Source organism: Ipomoea nil, unplaced genomic scaffold (assembly GCF_001879475.1).
Source record: "Ipomoea nil cultivar Tokyo-kokei standard unplaced genomic scaffold, Asagao_1.1 scaffold3314, whole genome shotgun sequence".
Classification (NCBI taxonomy): domain Eukaryota; kingdom Viridiplantae; phylum Streptophyta; class Magnoliopsida; order Solanales; family Convolvulaceae; genus Ipomoea; species Ipomoea nil.
The window spans coordinates 6,015,572-6,034,105 of NW_017619742.1; the positions used below are offsets into that span (position 1 = coordinate 6,015,572).

The 18,534-nt window shown below is 44.4% G+C and overlaps 1 long non-coding RNA gene across 1 annotated transcript; it reads right to left on the reverse strand.

Moving 5' to 3' along the window:
• Positions 1-11,968: 11,968 nt before the first annotated feature.
• LOC109169510 lies at positions 11,969-18,159 on the reverse strand. The gene is made up of 3 exons (XR_002052239.1): positions 18,055-18,159; positions 14,883-14,888; positions 11,969-11,978 (listed from the first exon to the last, which is right to left on the reverse strand). It is a non-coding gene; the product is annotated as an uncharacterized LOC109169510 (long non-coding RNA).
• Positions 18,160-18,534: the final 375 nt, after the last annotated feature.

The window sequence follows — 18,534 nt, forward strand, 5'->3', positions numbered from 1 at the left end:
GTACTAGAATATTTTAAACTGGACCACTGAGGCATGAAAACTGTATGAGGCATTGAGGCCTCAGTTTTTATACACTTTATATTCCCATAATAAGTTTAGTTGTTTAGTTGTTTAAACTGATTACTTGTTTAGTTGTTTACTGTTTAGTAAGGATTATTATTTATTTAACTGATTAGTTGTTTAACTATTTTAATTTGGTAAGGACTAAGGTGTAACACCCCGTGTTACGGCCCCTAAATTAAAATGAATTCAAGTATCACCCACCCTAAAAAGGGAATTAAAACCCATTAATTAGCCAAAAGGGGAGGGGGGTCCACCATGGTCCATGGGCCCTTATCCCTAAAGCCAACCCCTTAGTCCAATAAGGAATAGGATTAGAGAACCCATGCCACTTAGACCATAATTAGGACTCTTAGTTATATAAATAGGGACATAGAAGGCACCTAGAACTCACACCACAAATAATCTCTCACCACACAAGAAAATTCCAAGAACTCCCTTAGGAGAAATCAAGAAAGGAGGAATCTTAAAGAAAGACCCTTCATAGCCAAGGAAATTAATTAAGGCTAAGAGGTAACCCATGTCTCAACAAAACCTATTTTCTTCGCTATAATCTCTTTCCTTGGCCTCCCTCTATATTCTTGTGTCTTGATTGAATTCTTCTATGATAATTATATGTCCCTGATGATTGATAAGATGACTTATATGCTTTCTTGAGAATCTTGATGACCTAGATGTTAAAGAGATATTCTTGATTATGATATGATGATTCTTGATGAATCTTGATATTTTCGTGATGTTAAGAAACAAATATGCTCTTGATGATTTGGGTGGGATTAGAGCCCTAGGATGGATTGGGAATTTGGATTGAAGATGTTCTTGATTTATATTAGGGTGGGAATTCGCATGATCGGGTATTGTTTATATTTAGAAGCTCTAATAAGATAAGTCCTACATGATTCCTACTTTTGATCCGTTAATTGCTCATGTGATGTCGTTATTTGCGTTTAAAAGTGTCCAAGCATGGTTTCGGGTTCCACGAAGGATCCCGGGACGAATTTGTGATAAATGAGTCAGTGGGGGGTTGGTGGGGGTGGGGGAACCCACCACCTACCCGCTGCCCAAAGAGGCGCTGCCCGGCAGCGGCAGCCACCGGGCAGCCGGTTACCCGCCGGCTTCCCGCTGCCCGGAACAGCGCCCACCGGCGGGCAGCCGGCGGGTGACCCCCACCCACCGGTAACCCGCTGGTCCACACCCCACCCCGGATCCCCGGCTTCCCCGTTTTATGTTCCACGTTCCACATGGTGTCCCAACGGACCCCGTTTGTCGTGCCTGAGTCTAGTTTGGAATTTCGGGTACCATTCGTAGGTTAAAACGAGTCTTAGGAATTGCATGCTAGTTGAATTGGTAACCCGTGGACCTAGGTGGAAGTTATATGAGCCCTTAGGAATTATTCTTAGTATGTGGATGATCACATTTAAGCTTAATTATATGTCTCCCCCCTTCCCTATGTGAATTATGTGTTATTATGTGCTATTGTGTGTTACGTGATGCATGACCCCGACTTGGTTAAGACCAATTGGGTTATACGGGCAGATGAATGGGCTGAGAACCATCCCAACTGTTAACTAGGCCGGTTAAGATCGGTCAGGGATATTGATATGATATAGGACTGAGGTCCACTATACGGGCAGTTGAATGGATTGAGAACCATCCCAACTGTTAACCAGGCTGGTAGAGACCGGTCAGGTATATAAAGATTATGTATAGGACTGAAGGTCCACATGGGCCTCGGTGATATGACCCACCGACCGGGATGCGCCAGGCGGTATGGAGCCAACAAGCCGAGGAAGGTTGTAGTCCACCGACCTGAGTAATTAGGCGGTGTGTAGGGCTACGACTGGCTGCGACCCACCGAGTGGTGGGACATCGGTATGCAGGACCGTAGTCTCCGAGGATCTTTGCCCACCGACTGAGTTTAGCTCAACGGTGTGTCGGGCTTGATCCGCTACGGCCCGCCGATTGTGCGCACCAACGGTGTGTAGGGTCATAAGTCCCCCCTTGTAAAGGGGATCGCGGTCCACCGACTGGGCGCGTCAGCGGTGTGTCGGATCGTGGTCCGGCGTTGAGTTCGTTAGTGGTTCTCAAAGGGTTGGTTTCGATCAACTCCCCTCGTACTGCGGTACTGAGGTAGGGTGCTGCGGGGCCGTGTTAATGCTATAAGCATTAACCCTCATGTTCGGGGCATGCGATTGGCCCCGTGGTGCCATGGATGATTATGTGATATGAATGATGATTGGATGATAATGTGGATTGGAATTGAGAAGTGGCTTGTGACCATAAATGCGTATTCCTTATGATGTTATTATTATTATTGTCTGATGTGCTTATCCCTATTTGCTGAGTCTATTCCTGGTTTTAAAACTAGTGTCTCTTAAGTATATATCTTCCTGCTTCGAAATGATTTTTGTATATCTATATATATATCTATCTATACTATATTTCAACGCGTTAGAGTGGGTTACCAACATCTCTCGCTGAACAGATATATTTGGCTTTCAGGCACAGAGGAGTAGACACTGGAGCGCGCTAGAGACTTGAAGCGTAGAGTAGATAGTTTCCCTTTCGGCCTGCGTGCCATGCTTATGTATTTACATTATTGAGGATACTAGTTAGTTAGCCTGTGCACTTGAGTTCTCTAACTCAGGTGTGGCATAGCACCCCGTACTCTTTTATGTTATGTTTTGGGATTTAATGAGAATCTACCTTCATTATATAAGTCTTAAAAATTGAAAAATTTCGGGGTGTTACAGTTGGTATCAGAACCTAAGTTTGACCCTAGGATAAGACTCTTAAGACCAAGACCCTAGGACAATAGGCCTAAAACATTAAAAGTTCAGTAGGATAGGATTTAGGGAATCATAGGACGCGCGGTGAGATTGTGAGCCCACCATACCCCTCATAAATTTAAAAAAACTCCCCTTTCGCTTATCACACCAAGGTAAGGGTACAACGCTCTAACTCAAACATTACTATAAACGTTGGCTCTATAGATCAGCATCATGGCACCTACCAGAAGACAATCAAAGACTCCGGAACCCACTACACAAGATCCCCTGGCTCAAACCCTGCAACAACTAATCTAAGTCGCCCAAGCACTCAGCGACTTAGCTTTCCGCAACAACCGACCACCACCACCTCCACCAAATGCAAACTCAGAAATCGCCCGACAAGTTTCAAACCACAGGCCACCCACTTTCTCAAGAGAAGAAGATCCGGCCATTCTTGAGGAATGGATTCGGACCTTCGACAAAATCCTGGGGCTAGTAGAATGTCCAGAGGAACATCGCGTAGAGGTAGCCTCATTCTACTTCGGACACCAGGCAGACCTTTGGTGGATCCACGAGGGACCCACTTACAGACGAGAACCAGGATTCAACTGGGAAAGTCTGAAAACACGACTACGAGAACGATTCTACCCAGCCCACATAAAAGCATCTATGCACGAAGAGTTCTTTCACTTAAAACAAGGAACAGCTACCGTCATGGAATACCATAAACGATTCCTCGAACTGGCACGTTTCGCACCAGAACTAGTCCCCACAGAGACAACCAAAATAGAGAGATTTATATCGGGCCTCAACTTCGAAGCCCGAAAAGCCCTAATAGTAAGCGGACCCCGGACCCTCAACGAGGCCTACTCCAGTGCCGCCAATCTCTACCGAATCCAACTGCTACAGCGCGGGGTTCAAGAACAGATTCGAAAAAGAAACACAGGAGGTGGGGCGCCACCCATAAAAAGAACAAGAAACGACACTAACGCAAGGCCAAGCAATCCAGCAGGGCAGAGGCCGCCCCCAAGAAACAGCGAAACTAATACAGGTGGCTTCCCCTGCCCAAGATGCCACCAAAGCCATAGGGGCAAGGACTGCATAGGGAACCCCTTACGGTGCTTCAATTGCGGGAAAGAAGGGCACAAGGCATTCCTCTGTCCTCAACCCTCAAACTCACGCCCTATGGCCATAGGCCAGCACGGGGGCACGAACAATCAAGGAAACTATGGTGCCCCCGGAAAAGTATTTGTCATTAGCCGCACGCAAGCCGAACTCGAGGGCGAAGGCGACCCAGACGAAGGGAATATAATCCCCGAGAACGAAGATCACGCAAACCCGCCAGAAGGAAACTAGGAAGATGAACTTTGTTTAGGATAGTGTAACGAAACCCTTTTTCTTTGTAACTACCCCCGTAATAGAATCGCGTGTTTAGACTAGTCACTTTGAAATTATTATGAATAAAAGCTAGCTCGAAATAATAGCTTAAAGAAAACAAGACTACCTACAAAACAACAAGGACCAACATCTTCTCCCACTAAAAGACAAAATAAGGAAAAAGACAAGGAGTACACAACAAAAGAAAATTAATATTACCAATGGGAATAGAACCTTAGACCTCTCACTTGCAAGACTAAAGCTTTAACCACTAGGCTATGAGTGTTTCTTGGAACCTTAAGGGAACACTCCCTTCTTAAACCTCTCCAAGTTCCTAAAACCCACACAAATCTTCAAATCAAAAACTCTTCTTCTTCCCCCAAACACACAAAATCTCTCTCTCTCTCTCCTCACCTTCACACCACACCGCCGGCGCCACCCAAACACACCCAACCGCCCTGCTAATAGTCACCGCCCAACAACACCACCGGCAACCACCCACGCAACTCGTCGCCGCTGCCCGATAGCCGCCTGCGACGAGCCCGCTGCCACCGCCACCCGGAGAACGCCCGTCGACCGCCCACTGCCACGCAACGCCGTAACCCTCGCCGGCCAAGACCTCCGACAACAACACAGCCGCCTACACCGCCCAGGTCCGCCGGATCCTCACCACTCGAAAACAAGCCGGTCGCTGCCTCGTCACCGGAAAGCTCACTGAAAAAACTCGCCAGAAAATTTCTCCCGAAGAACCCCAATCATGCCGAAAAAGCCTCTCAGAATCCAAACCCTGGAGTGGAACAACGCCGATTACACGGTAATCGGAGGTAAGGCCTTCGAACCCGACCAATTCTCCCCGGAGTTGGTCGACATGCTTAAATTTCAAGGACTCTTGGATACGTATCTCGCCATCAAAGGGGATATGTACCCCGAATTAGTGAAAGAGTTCTACCATCATTTAATAGCCGTCAAACGGGGTGACAAAGTAGAGATCACCACCAAGGTCCGAGGCAAGGAGATAGTACTCTCCGAAGGCCACTTGGCCAAACTCCTAAAACTGACCACCACAGGCGTGTCAGATTATGACCGAAAGGGGTGGATCAGTGCCCAAGGCACGGGATACAAAGACTACCTCGGGTACCTACTCGGAAGGGAGGAAGGTTTCACCTCGGCCACACGGCCAAAGAGGAAGTGGCTAACCGCAGAACAAAAGATATTGGTTATGATTGTGACTGACAGCCTATTGCCCACGAATAATAAAAGCAATGATGTAGGAAGTCTGGAGTGTACTTTTGCCTATCTCTTAAAGCACAAAATCAAGTTCAATCTACCGGCCCTCATGTTGAAACACATGGAATTTTGCAAAACTAGCAACCGACTTAGCCTAACCTACGGGATGATCCTGAGTTGGATCATGGAGAAACAGGGGGTAGACCTAAGCGGCACAGAGGTCAAGAACACAAGTGGCATGACTTTCAATGCTCAGAATCTCCGTCGCAATGATATCTACTACACCGAAGGGGGAAAATACATCACCCTCGAAGAGATTTGCCTTAAGCCCGAAGACGAACGAAGGGAGTTGGTTGATCTACTAAATATCTCCAACAAGAAACTCAAGCGGGCAATGCAAGACTGTGGGGAACCAGGGGAAAATGAGGAACAAGAAGGGGATAGCGAGCCCAATCCACCAGCACCCATGCGAGCAAGGGGAAACCCAAGGGGTCTAAATGAAGAATCAGTCAACGAACGCATCCTCGCGCAGCTCACCCGGCAGAACCAAATCATGGACGAGGGATTCTCATCCCTAATTCGCGCAACACGCGCCTTGGACCAAAGAGTGGCAACCATCGAGACCATGTTGGGCACTCGCGGGGCATCCAACTCAAGCACAGGAAACCAAGGTAGACTCAAAAGCCTCCAAGCCACCACCTCACCAAAAATCCAGTCTACCCCAAACAAGGACAACACGTGGAGCCACATTTCCTAACCAGGAGGCCAAAATACGTGACGTCTCGGGGTGAAAGAATGGGTCCACGCACCAGCTTCGGGGGCGAAGCCTCTTGCAAAGGGGGGAGAGTGTAACACCCCGTGTTACGGCCCCTAAATTACAATGAATTCAAGTATCACCCACCCTAAAAAGGGAATTAAAACCCATTAATTAGCAAAAAGGGGAGGGGGGTCCACCATGGTCCATGGGCCCTTATCCCTAAAGCCAACCCCTTAGTCCTATAAGGAATAGGATTAGTGAACCCATGCCACTTAGACCATAATTAGGACTCTTAATTATATAAATAGGGACATAGAAGGCACCTAGAACTCACACCACAAATAATCCCTCACCACACAAGAAAGTTCCAAGAACTCCCTTAGAAGAAATCAAGAAAGGAGGAATCTTAAAGAAAGACCCTTCATAGCCAAGGAAATTAATTAAGGCTAAGAGGTAACCCATGTCTCAACAAAACCTATTTTCTTCGCTATAATCTCTTTCCTTGGCCTCCCTCTATATTCTTGTGTCTTGATTGAATTCTTCTATGATAATTATATGTCCTTGATGATTGATAAGATGACTTATATGCTTTCTTGAGAATCTTGATGACCTAGATGTTAAAGAGATAATCTTGATTATGATATGATGATTCTTGACGAATCTTGATATTTTCGTGATGTTAAGAAACAAATATGCTCTTGATGATTTGGGTGGGATTAGAACCCTAGGATGGATTGGGAATTTGGATTGAAGATGTTCTTGATTTATATTTGGGTGGGAATTCGCATGATCGGGTATTGTTTATATTTAGAAACTGTAATATGATAAGTACTACATGATTCCTACTTTTGATCCGTTAATTGCTTATGTGATGTCGTTATTTGCGTTTAAAAGTGTCCAAGCATGGTTTCGGGTTCCACGAAGGATCCCAGGACGAATTTGTGATAAATGAGTCAGTGGGGGGTAGGTGGGGGTGGGGGAACCCACTACCTACCCACTGCCAAAAGAGGTGGCAGCCCGCTGCCCGGAACAGTGCCCACCGGCGGGCAGCCGGCGGGTGACCCCCACCCACCGGCTACCCGCTGGTCCACACCCCACCCGGGTCCCAGACTTCCCCGTTTGATGTTCCCCGTTCCCCATTGTGTCCCAACGGACCCCGTTTGTCGTGCCTGAGTCTAGTTTGGAATTTCGGGTACCATTCGTAGGTTAAAACGAGTCTTAGGAATTGCATGCTAGTTGAATTGGTAACCCGTGGACCTAGGTCGAAGTTATATGAGCCCTTAGGAATTATTCTTAGTATGTGGATGATCACATGTAAGCTTAATTATATGTCTCCCCCTATCCCTATGTGAATTATGTGTTATTATGTGCTATTTTGTGTTACGTGATGCATGACCCCAACTTGGTTAAGATCAATTGGGCTATACGGGCAGTTGAATGGGCTGAGAACCATCCCAACTGTTAACTAGGCCGGTTAAGATCGGTCAGGGATATTGATATGATATAGGACTGAGGTCCACTATACGGGCAGTTGAATGGGTTGAGAACCATCCCAACTGTTAACCAGGCTGGTAGAGACCGGTCAGGTATATAAAGATTATGTATAGGACTGAAGGTCCACATGGGCCTCGGTGATATGACCCACCGACCGGGATGCGCCAGGCGGTATGGGGCCAACAAGCCGAGGAAGGTTGTAGTCCACCGACCTGAGTAATCAGGCGGTGTGTAGGACTACAACTGGCTGCGACCCACCGAGTGGTGGGACATCGGTATGCAGGACTGTAGTCCTAAGCCTAACACTTAGCTTCTTAAGGTCGCTTAGAGGTCTCAAAACACACTTAATCACTTAGAAAGTCTAGACTTAACGCTTCCTAGTCTCTGATACCAACTATAACACCCCCCAAACAAGACCTATATAAAAGCCTTAACACAAGCAGATTAAGCGACAAAACTAGCACAGTGGAAGATAAAAACGAAACTGGATAAAAGGAAATCCAACGGGGTGTCACGCCACATCTACCAAACACGGTAAACGCTACGGCAAACAATTTGCAAGTGTGTACATCTATCCCAAAACATCAATCTAACGACATCGGCGCACAGGCCACAAAAACAAGGATAAAGGTGCTAAGCTACCAGGCTCTAGACATCGCGCTCGTCTAAAACATCACCTGAAAGATACAAAGATAAACATTGGGACGACGCCCGGTCAGCGTATAATGCTGGTAACCCACCAATACCGTTAAGTATCATAAATAGATAGATATAAGTCATAAAAACCATTTTCGAAACGGAATACATATATATATAAGTCAAAACCAAGATCAACTGTCAACACAAGACTCATCACTCTCAAAGATAACACGGGAACACATCCCAAACCACAAAGGTTAACCACACGCAAGGATAAAGACTCACCCAACGGCAACACATGCCACAACAACAACACAAGCCTCCGTGACTGCACACGTCACGAGAGAAGATCACACAACGTCGGCTTTACAAGCCCTCGCAACATCACCCATCACGAGTTGGTATGCCTTCCTTATGCCCTGTTCTAACCTTATGGCTACCCCCAACCTTGTACCTTCTTTTCCAACCATTACCTCCAGGACCCCTGTACTTCTTAGTCCAACCTTATTCCCCCGGGACCGTCGTCCCCCACCAACAACCACCAACGAACACCACCAATCACGGCAACACATGCCCGGATAACACATGTTATCCCCCAAAAACGTGGACCCATCACTCAGGCCACAACTCCATAATCACGTCACGGCCACCACGAGGACCGCTGCAATACCTTGGTGACTAGTGTCCCATAGCACTAATCGTGCAATCCAGGTAGAGCCACACACGCACCACCACTCACACGAGAGTCAAACAACGGATCACAACGAAGATATGAAACATACTCAATCAAGGAACGGGTCACAGCCCAACAACAACAACGATGAATAACACAAGTTATCATCATCCAAACGGAAGGTACAAACAACACACACGCTAGCATTAAAACAACAAACTAGCATGCTCATCAACGGGGAAACTCAAGATAGTTCCGAGGAACACACAAGACACTTCTTAGTCCAACGAAACACAATGTTGAACACTTAGCACGATTCAAGACACCAAAGTCCTACATGGATACCTACCATATAGTTCTAGACGTACGAAACATCGAGAAGACACTCAAATAGTTCCACAAAAGAACATCGAGAAGCCAAAAGACCAAATACCGAGTCAAACCAATCACGGGAAACAAATCCCGATCCAACCCCACTGTGTTCCCCGCGGGTGGACCCACGGGTAGGCCCCTACCCGTGGTTCCGCCCGCGGGTACACTACCCACAAGCCTATGTACCGGCGGGTGGGCGCCGGGTAGGGCTCTCCCCGCCGTTCAGCCCGCGGGTACATACTCCTGTGCAAAAAGAACCCTTCAGGGATTTTCTTCTCCAAACACCAATTCAAGTCCAAAACATGCCAAATCTCACCAAACACAACAAAATGACTTGAACCATGGAAAATGTCAAGGAATAGCACAAAGGAACCCTAACCACAAGCTCTAGATATGAAATATCACAAGACAAATGCATAAACCCTCACATTTCATAGCAAAAAACATGTAGAATCCAAGAAATCACATATAGGTAAGCAAAATAGGTTTTGTAGAGCATGGGTTACCTCTTGAAGACCAAAAGACTTCACTTTACACCACCACAAGCTCTCCACAAGGCTTACTTTCCAAACCCACTTCAAGATTAAACCAAAAGATCATAAAGATCCTACCTTTAAGAAAAAGACAACTAAGATGGAACCAAAAACACAAGATGGACCTAGATCTTACCCTCCTAGATGCCCAAATAGGTGAAAGGTTGAATCTTGGAAGCAAATCTTGGAATCTTGACAAGGGTCTCAACTTGTCTTGGAAAATAAGCTACACTTCTTTTCTTGAGAGAAGGTAGAACTAATTTCTAAGAATTGTAAGGAATGAAATGAAGAAGTCTTCTAGGTTAGGTTACAATACTAACTCTTGGTGAAAAGACAAGGATACCCTCACTAACCCTTAGAAAGTGTAAGGAACAAGGGAACTCCCCTCAAAGCACAAGGTACAACACAACTTAAAGGTTGACTAGTCAAATTCTAGTCCTTGAGTATTAAAATCAGGATTTTAGGAATTAATTCCTCAAATAAAAATAGGATTAATTACTCAATTAATCCATGGATTGAATGTAGATTTTTGGGGTGTCACATCCTCTCCCCCTTCAAAGAAGCTTCATCCCCGAAGCTTGGGTACGACGAATTAAAAGCGAACGGTAAAAAGGAAACGAAATTGTGACAAGAAGTTCAAGAACAACCCTTTTGGTCAAAGACTCCAAAAGAACTCACAAGGATTCCAAAGCAAAGAAGAAGGCATTTCAAATTCAAGGGTTGGCAAGAGGTCAACAAACGGATAGATTGAGCATCAAGAACTCTAACCTCAACACAACCACCAACTTCTAGACCACAACCAAGACTAGACTACTAACTCCAAACACCAACTTCCAAGCTAGCTAAACTACAAGGCAACAAGCAAAAACAAGCAAGCACACAAGGCACACAACAAACGAGGAAAACGAGGTACCTTCCACAAACAACTCAGGGTACCGCTCCCGCATCGATGACTCCAGCTCCCAAGTAGCTTCCTCAACCCCATGATGTGACCACCAAACCTTCACCATCTTAATAGATTTCCTACGGGTGTCCCGAGTCTTAAAGTCCAAAATTCTGAGCGGCCTTTCCTCGTAAGACAAGTCTTCATCTAACGGTATTACTTCTGGTGGTAAAACATGAGCCGGATCGTGAACATATCTCTTGAGCTGCGATACGTGGAACACGTTATGCACCCTTTCCAACTCCATAGGCAACGCCAAACGGTAAGCCAAACTCCCAACCTTTTCCAGGATTTCATACGGGCCTATAAACCTAGGGCTCAACTTCCCTTTCTTTCCAAACCGCATTACTTCCCGGGTGGGAGATACTTTCAACCAAACCTTATCCCCAACCGAGAACTCTACTTGTCTTCTAACCAAGTCAGCATAAGACTTTTGATGATTCTGAGCTGCTTTCATCCTTTCCTGAATCTGTTTAACTTTCTCGGATGTGTCTAACAAATATTGCGGTCCCAAAACTATCGGATTAACAAGATCCTCCCAACAAAGCGGACTGCGACACTTCTGTCCATAGAGAGCTTCATAGGGTGCCATGCGAATGCTCGAATGATAACTGTTGTTGTAAGAAAACTCGATCAAATCCAAATGGTCCTCCCAAAACCCTTGAAAATCTAACATACAAACTCTCAACAAATCTTCGATAGTCCGGATAGTACTTTCTGTTTGCCCATCGGTAGCTGGGTGGAAAGCAGTACTGAGACTTAGCTTAGTTCCAAGAGCTGCTTGCAAGGATTTCCAAAATTGAGACAAGAACCTTAGATCCCTATCGGAGACAATATCCCTCGGAACTCCATGATACTTTACCACTTGGTTGACATAAACTTGAGCCAACTGTGTCATAGTCCAGGTCTCCTTTATTGCGATAAGGCGGGCAGTCTTAGTCAAACGATCAACTATCACCCAGATTTTGTCCTTACCCGAATGGGTCGTCGGTAGACCTCCCACGAAATCCATAGATATAGAATCCCACTTTCCTTGTGGAACTTCTAATGGTTGTACCAACCCCTTTACCTTACAACGTTCCGCTTTTACCTTCTGACAGTTAAGGCATTTCCCAACAAACTCTACAACTTCCTTTTTCATATTAGGCCACCAGAAGAAGCCCTTCACGTCTTTGTATTACTTGTCTCCTCCGGGGTGAACCGAATAGGGTGTGTTATGACCCTCTTCCAAAATCTGTCGCTTCCACTGATCACATGACGCGGGTATGCATACACGGCCTTTCTACCTCAGCACCCCATCCGTAGATAACTCAAATGGTCCCCCTTTCCCTTTAGCTAGGTCATCTCTTACTTTTGTAAAAAACGCATCCTTTTGCTGCTCTTCCTTAATTTCTCCCAGAAATGGTGGTACAATCCTTAAGTTATAGCAACGAACTTCTGCCTCAACTTCTCCCTGTTCCACCACTTCCAAGTTCATCCGTTGGAGCTCCTTACACAGCTCATCCGCCACTACCCAAATAGAACTAGCGGTATGCTTCGATTTTTGACTTAAGGCGTCCGCCACTAGGTTAGCTTTTCCTTCGTGATACTGGATATCTAACTCGTAGCCCTTGATGAGCTCTAACCACCTTCGTTGCCGCATATTGAGATCCTTTTGGGTGAAGATATATTTAAGACTCTTGTGATCCGTGAAGATCTTGCAACGCACCCCATATAGATAATGCCTCCAGATTTTCAAAGCAAACACCACGGCGGCCAATTCCAAATCGTGAGTAGGGTAATTCTCTTCGTGAACTTTAAGTTGGCGTGAGGCGTAAGCAATCACTCTCCCATTTTGCATCAACACACAACCTAATCCTTTCTTGGACGCATCACTGTATACCTCAAACCCTTCCATTCCTGATGGCAAAATTAAGACTGGTGCAGTCGTGAGCCTCTCCTTCAAATCTCGAAATGCTAACTCACAAGCTTGATCCCAAACGAAATGCACTTCTTTCCTTAATAACTTAGTCAAAGGTTGAGCCACCTTGGCGAAGTCCAAAACAAATCTCCGATAATAACCCGCTAAACCAAGAAAACTTCTTACTTCCGACACTGATGCAGGTACAGTCCAATCTTTCACTGCCCGTATCTTGTCCGGATCCATAGAAATCCCCCTACTGTCAATCACGTGGCCTAGAAACGTCACACTGTCTTTCCAAAACTCGCACTTGGAGAGCTTGGCGTATAACTACTTCTCCCTCAAGATCTGAAGTACTGTCCGAAGATGTCCAACATGCTCTCTCTTATCTTTCGAATAGACCAAAATGTCGTCGATGAACACGATCACAAAATCATCGAGGTGGGGTTTGAACACTCTGTTCATCAAGTCCATAAAAACTGCAGGGGCGTTAGTCAACCCAAACGGCATAACTGTAAACTCGTAGTGACCGTACCGAGTCCGAAACGCAGTCTTAGGAATGTCCTTGTCTGCTACCTTTATCTGATGGTACCCTGACCTCAAGTCAACTTTGGAAAACACTCCTGCACCGCGGAGTTGGTCAAACAAGTCGTCGATCCTTTGGGGGGGGGGGGGTATTTGTTCTTGATGGTAACTTGGTTCAGCTCTCGGTAGTCGATACACAACCTCATACTTCCGTCCTTCTTCTTTACAAACAAAACTGGGGCTCCCCATAGCGATGTACTTGGCCGGATATAACCTTTATCAAGGAGCTCTTGCAATTGGGTCTTCAGCTCATGCATTTCTGGCGTAGCCAAACGATACGGGGCTTTAGAAATGGGTGCAGTGCCTGACATAAGGTCCACTGAGAATTCCACTTCTCTAGTAGGAGGCATACCCGGTATTTCCTCGGGAAATACATCAAGACATTCACGGACTACGGGTATAGATTGAGCTACCTCTCTTTTTTCCTTCAAGTTCTCGACCGAACACAAGAATAACTCGTTGCCTTTATCCATATACTTCTTCATCTTTGCCATAGAAACTAGCTTAATCCCGGGTTCTTCCATCTTTCCAAGGTATGACACCTTTTTCCCGCTGGGTCCTCGTAGCACCACCTTTTGATCTTTGCACAAGATTTGGGCTCTAAACCGCCCCAATCAGTCCATACCTAAGACCACATCCATCCCGTCCAAGTCGTACTGGATTAGATCGCTAAGGAACTCTTCTCCTTTGATATTGATCTTGATGCCCTCAAAAAAGGCGGTCACACATCCTAACTTCTCCTGATGCTACCTTCACGTTAAACTTCACTCCCATGCCCCCAGATAAGCCCAACTTCTGCACGAGGCCGGGTGATACGAACGAGTTAGACGCTCCTGAATCAAACAAGACTGTTGCTGGCACGGATTGCACAAGGAAGGTTCCCACTACTACGTCACTGTCACCTATTCGAACTCCACTTAACGTAAGCACCCTCTCTTGGGGTGGCCCTTCCATTGGATGGTGAACCTCTATCCTCCCATGCCTTCTTACATCTCGGAATGCTGGCAAGGTAGCTGCACTAGGACTTACTCTTGTGGACGTACCACCCCAGATCTATCGTTCAATCACCCCAAAAGCATTGCTAAATTCGGCCAACCGAGATTTCTTAACCACTTCACCCACATCTTCAAACGTTGCGATACGCTGACGAGGAGGCATCACAGACTTCTGCTACAACAACGAGGTTACCAAAAGAAGGCAAACAAGCAAGACAGCAAACAACACACATCTCGCCGCGCAACCTAGAGTCCTAAGCCTAACACTTAGCTTCTTAAGGTCGCTTAGAGGTCTCAAAACACACTTAACCACTTAGAAAGTCTAGACTTAACTCTTCCTAGGCTCAAACCTAGGCTCTGATACCAACTGTAACACCCCCCAAACAAGACCTATATAAAAGCCTTAACACAAGCAGATTAAGCGACAAAACTAGCACAGCGGAAGATAAAAACGAAACTGGATAAAAGGAAATTCAACGGGGTGTCACGCCACGTCTACCAAACACGGTAAACGCTACGGCAAACAATCTGCAAGTGTGTACATCTATCCCAAAACATCAATCTAACTACATCGGCGCACAAGCCACAAAAACAAGGATAAAGGTGCTAAGCTACCAGGCTCTAGACATCGCGCTCGTCTAAAACATCACCTGAAAGATACAAAGATAAACATTGGGACGACGCCCGGTCAGCGAATAATGCTGGTAACCCGCCAATACCGTTAAGTATCATAAATAGATAGATATAAGTCATAAAAACCATTTTCGAAACGGAATACATATATATAAGTCAAAACCAAGATCAACTGTCAACACAAGACTCATCACTCTCAAAGATAACACGGGAACACATCCCAAACCACAAAGGTTAACCACACGCAAGGATAAAGACTCACCCAACGGCAACACATGCCACAACAACAACACAAGCCTCCGTGACTACACACGTCACGAGAGAGGATCACACAACGCCGGCTTTACAAGCCCTCGCAACATCACCCATCACAAGTTGGTATGCCTTCCTTATGCCCTGTTCCAACCTTATGGCTACCCCCAACCTTGTACCTTCTTTTCCAACCATTACCTCCAGGACCCCTGTACTTCTTAGTCCAACCTTATTCCCCCGGGACCTTCGTCCCCCACCAATAACCACCAACGAACACTACCAACCACGGCAACACATGCCAGGATAACACATGTTATCCCCCAAAAACATGGACCCATCACTCAGGCCACAACTCCATAGTCACGTCACGGCCACCACGAGGACCGCTGCAATACCTTGGTGACTAGTGTCCCATACCACTAATCGTGCAATCCAGGTAGAGCAACACACGCACCACCACTCACACGATAGTCAAACAACAGATCACAATGATGATATGAAACATACTCAATTAAGGAACGGGTCACAGCCCAACAACAACAACGATGAATAACACAAGTTATCATCACCCAAACGGAAGGTACATACAACACAGACGCTAGCATTAAGACAACAAACTAGCATGCTCATCAACGGGGAAACTCAAGATAGCTCCGAGGAACACACAAGACACTTCTTGGTCCAACGAAACACAATGTTGAACACTTAGCACGATTCAAGACACCAAAGTCCTACATGGGTACCTACCATATAGTTCTAGACGTACGAAACATCAAGAAGACACTCAAATAGTTCCACAAAAGAACATCGGGAAGCCAAAAGACCAAATACCGAGTCAAACGAATCACGGGGAACAAATCCCGATCCAACCCCACTGTGTTCCCCGCGGGTGGACCCACGAGTAGGCCCCTACCCGTGGTTCCGCCCGCGGGTACACTACCCACAAGCCTATGTACCGGCTGGTGGGCGGCGGGTAGGGCTCTCCCCGCCGTTCAGCCCGCGGGTACATACTCTTGTGCAAAAAGATCCCTTCGGGGATTTTCTTCTCCAAACACTAATTCAAGACCAAAACATGTCAAATCTCACCAAACACAACAAAATGACTTGAACCATGGAAAATGCCAAGCAATGGCACAAAGGAACCCTAAACACAAGCTCTAGATATGCAATATCACAAGACAAATGCATAAACCCTCACATTTCATAGCAAAACACATGTAGAATCCAAGAAATCACATATAGGTAAGCAAAATAGGTTTTGTAGAGCATGGGTTACCTCTTGAAGACCAAAAGAGTTAACTTTACCCCACAACAAGCTCTCCACAAGGCTTACTTTCCAAACCCACTTCAAGATTAAACCAAAAGATCATAAAGATCCTACCTTTAAGAAAAAGACAACTAAGATGGAACCAAAAACACAAGATGAACCTAGATCTTACCCTCCTAGATGCCCAAATAGGTGAAAGGTTGAATCTTGGAAGCAAATCTTGGAATCTTGACAAGGGTCTCAACTTGTCTTGGAGAATAAGCTACACTTCTTTTCTTGAGAGAAGGTAGAACTAATTTCTAAGAATTGTAGGGAACGAAATGAAGAAGTCTTCTAGGTTAGGTTACAATACTAACTCTTGGTGAAAAGACAAGGATACCCTCACTAACCCTTAGAAAGTGTAAGGAACAAGGGAACTCCCCTCAAAGCACAAGGTACAACACAACTTAAAGGTTGACTAGTCAAATTCTAGTCCTTGAGTATTAAAAATCAGGATTTTAGGAATTAATTCCTCAAATAAAAATAGGATTAATTACTCAATTAATCTACGGATTGAATGTGGATTTTTGGGGTGTCACAGATTGGCCCCGTGGCGCCATCGATGATTATGTGATATGAATTATGATTGGATGATAATGTGGATTGGAATTGAGAAGTGGCTTGTGACCGTAAATGCGTATTCCTTATGATGTTAATATTATTATTGTCTGATGTGTTTATCCTTATTTGCTGAGTCTATTCCTGGTTTTAAAACTAGTGTCTCTTAAGTATAGTATATATCTTCCTGCTTCGAAATGATTTTTGTATATATATATATATATATATATATATATATATATATATATATATATATATATATATATATATATATATATATATATATATATATATATATATATATATATATATATATATATATATATATATATATATATATCTATACTATATTTCAATGCGTTGGAGTGGGTTACGAGCATCTCTCGCTGAACAGATATATTTGGCTTTCAGGCACAGAGGAGTAGACACTGGAGCGCGCTAGAGACTTGAAGCGTAGAGTAGATAGTTTCCCTTTGGGCCTGCGTGTCATGCTTATATATTTACATTATTGAGGATACTAGTTAGTTAGCCTGTGCACCTGAGTTCTCTAACTCAGGTGTGGCATAGCACCTCGTACTCTTTTATGTTATGTTTTGGGATTTAATGAGAATCTACCTTCATTATATAAGTCTTAAAAATTGAAAAATTTTGGGGTGTTACATAAGGATTATCATTTATTTGTTTACTTAGTTTTGCACTTCTGTTTAGTAATCAATTTATTGCTAAACAGATTATATTACTAATCATTATTAATCAATGATTAGTAATATAATCTGTTTAGTAATAAATTGATTACTAAACAGATTATATTACTAATCAATGATTAGTAATATAATTTGTTTAGTAATAATCTGTTTAGTTGTTTGGTAATTGATTATGTGTATTAATGGTTAAATATTTATAAAATTATATAGGATAACAAGTAACAATACAAATGAGTCTATTCCTGAAGAAGTTAATGTGCAAGTTACAACTACACTCCATCAATTTCTTCAAGTCAACCAATTGAAAGTAACAATTCTGAAGAAGTCAATAGGGTTGATAATGATTCAATCATAACAAAAAAGCGGAAAAAAACATCTCCGGTATGGCAAAATTTTCAAGAAATTGAACTTGCTAATGGTACAAAGAAAGCAATGTGTTTGTATTGTAAGGAAAAATACTCTACTGGTGTAACTCCCCACTTTTCTAACTCTTAATTACATCTCTAAACAGTCATTAATATAACTAAGCAGCCGAAACTAAAAGATAAATAGTGGGAGTGTCATCGCCACAACCACCACTCTTTGGTGATTGCATGGGCTAAAATGGGTAAAACTAGAAATAAGATTAAGTCTGGGGACTAAAAATAAATACTAGAAACGTAAGGGGGAAAAATGTCACCCCAAATAGTCTACATCAATCCTCAAACATAAAGTCGATAAGATTAAAATCCATACATAGCATCAATAAAACTAGA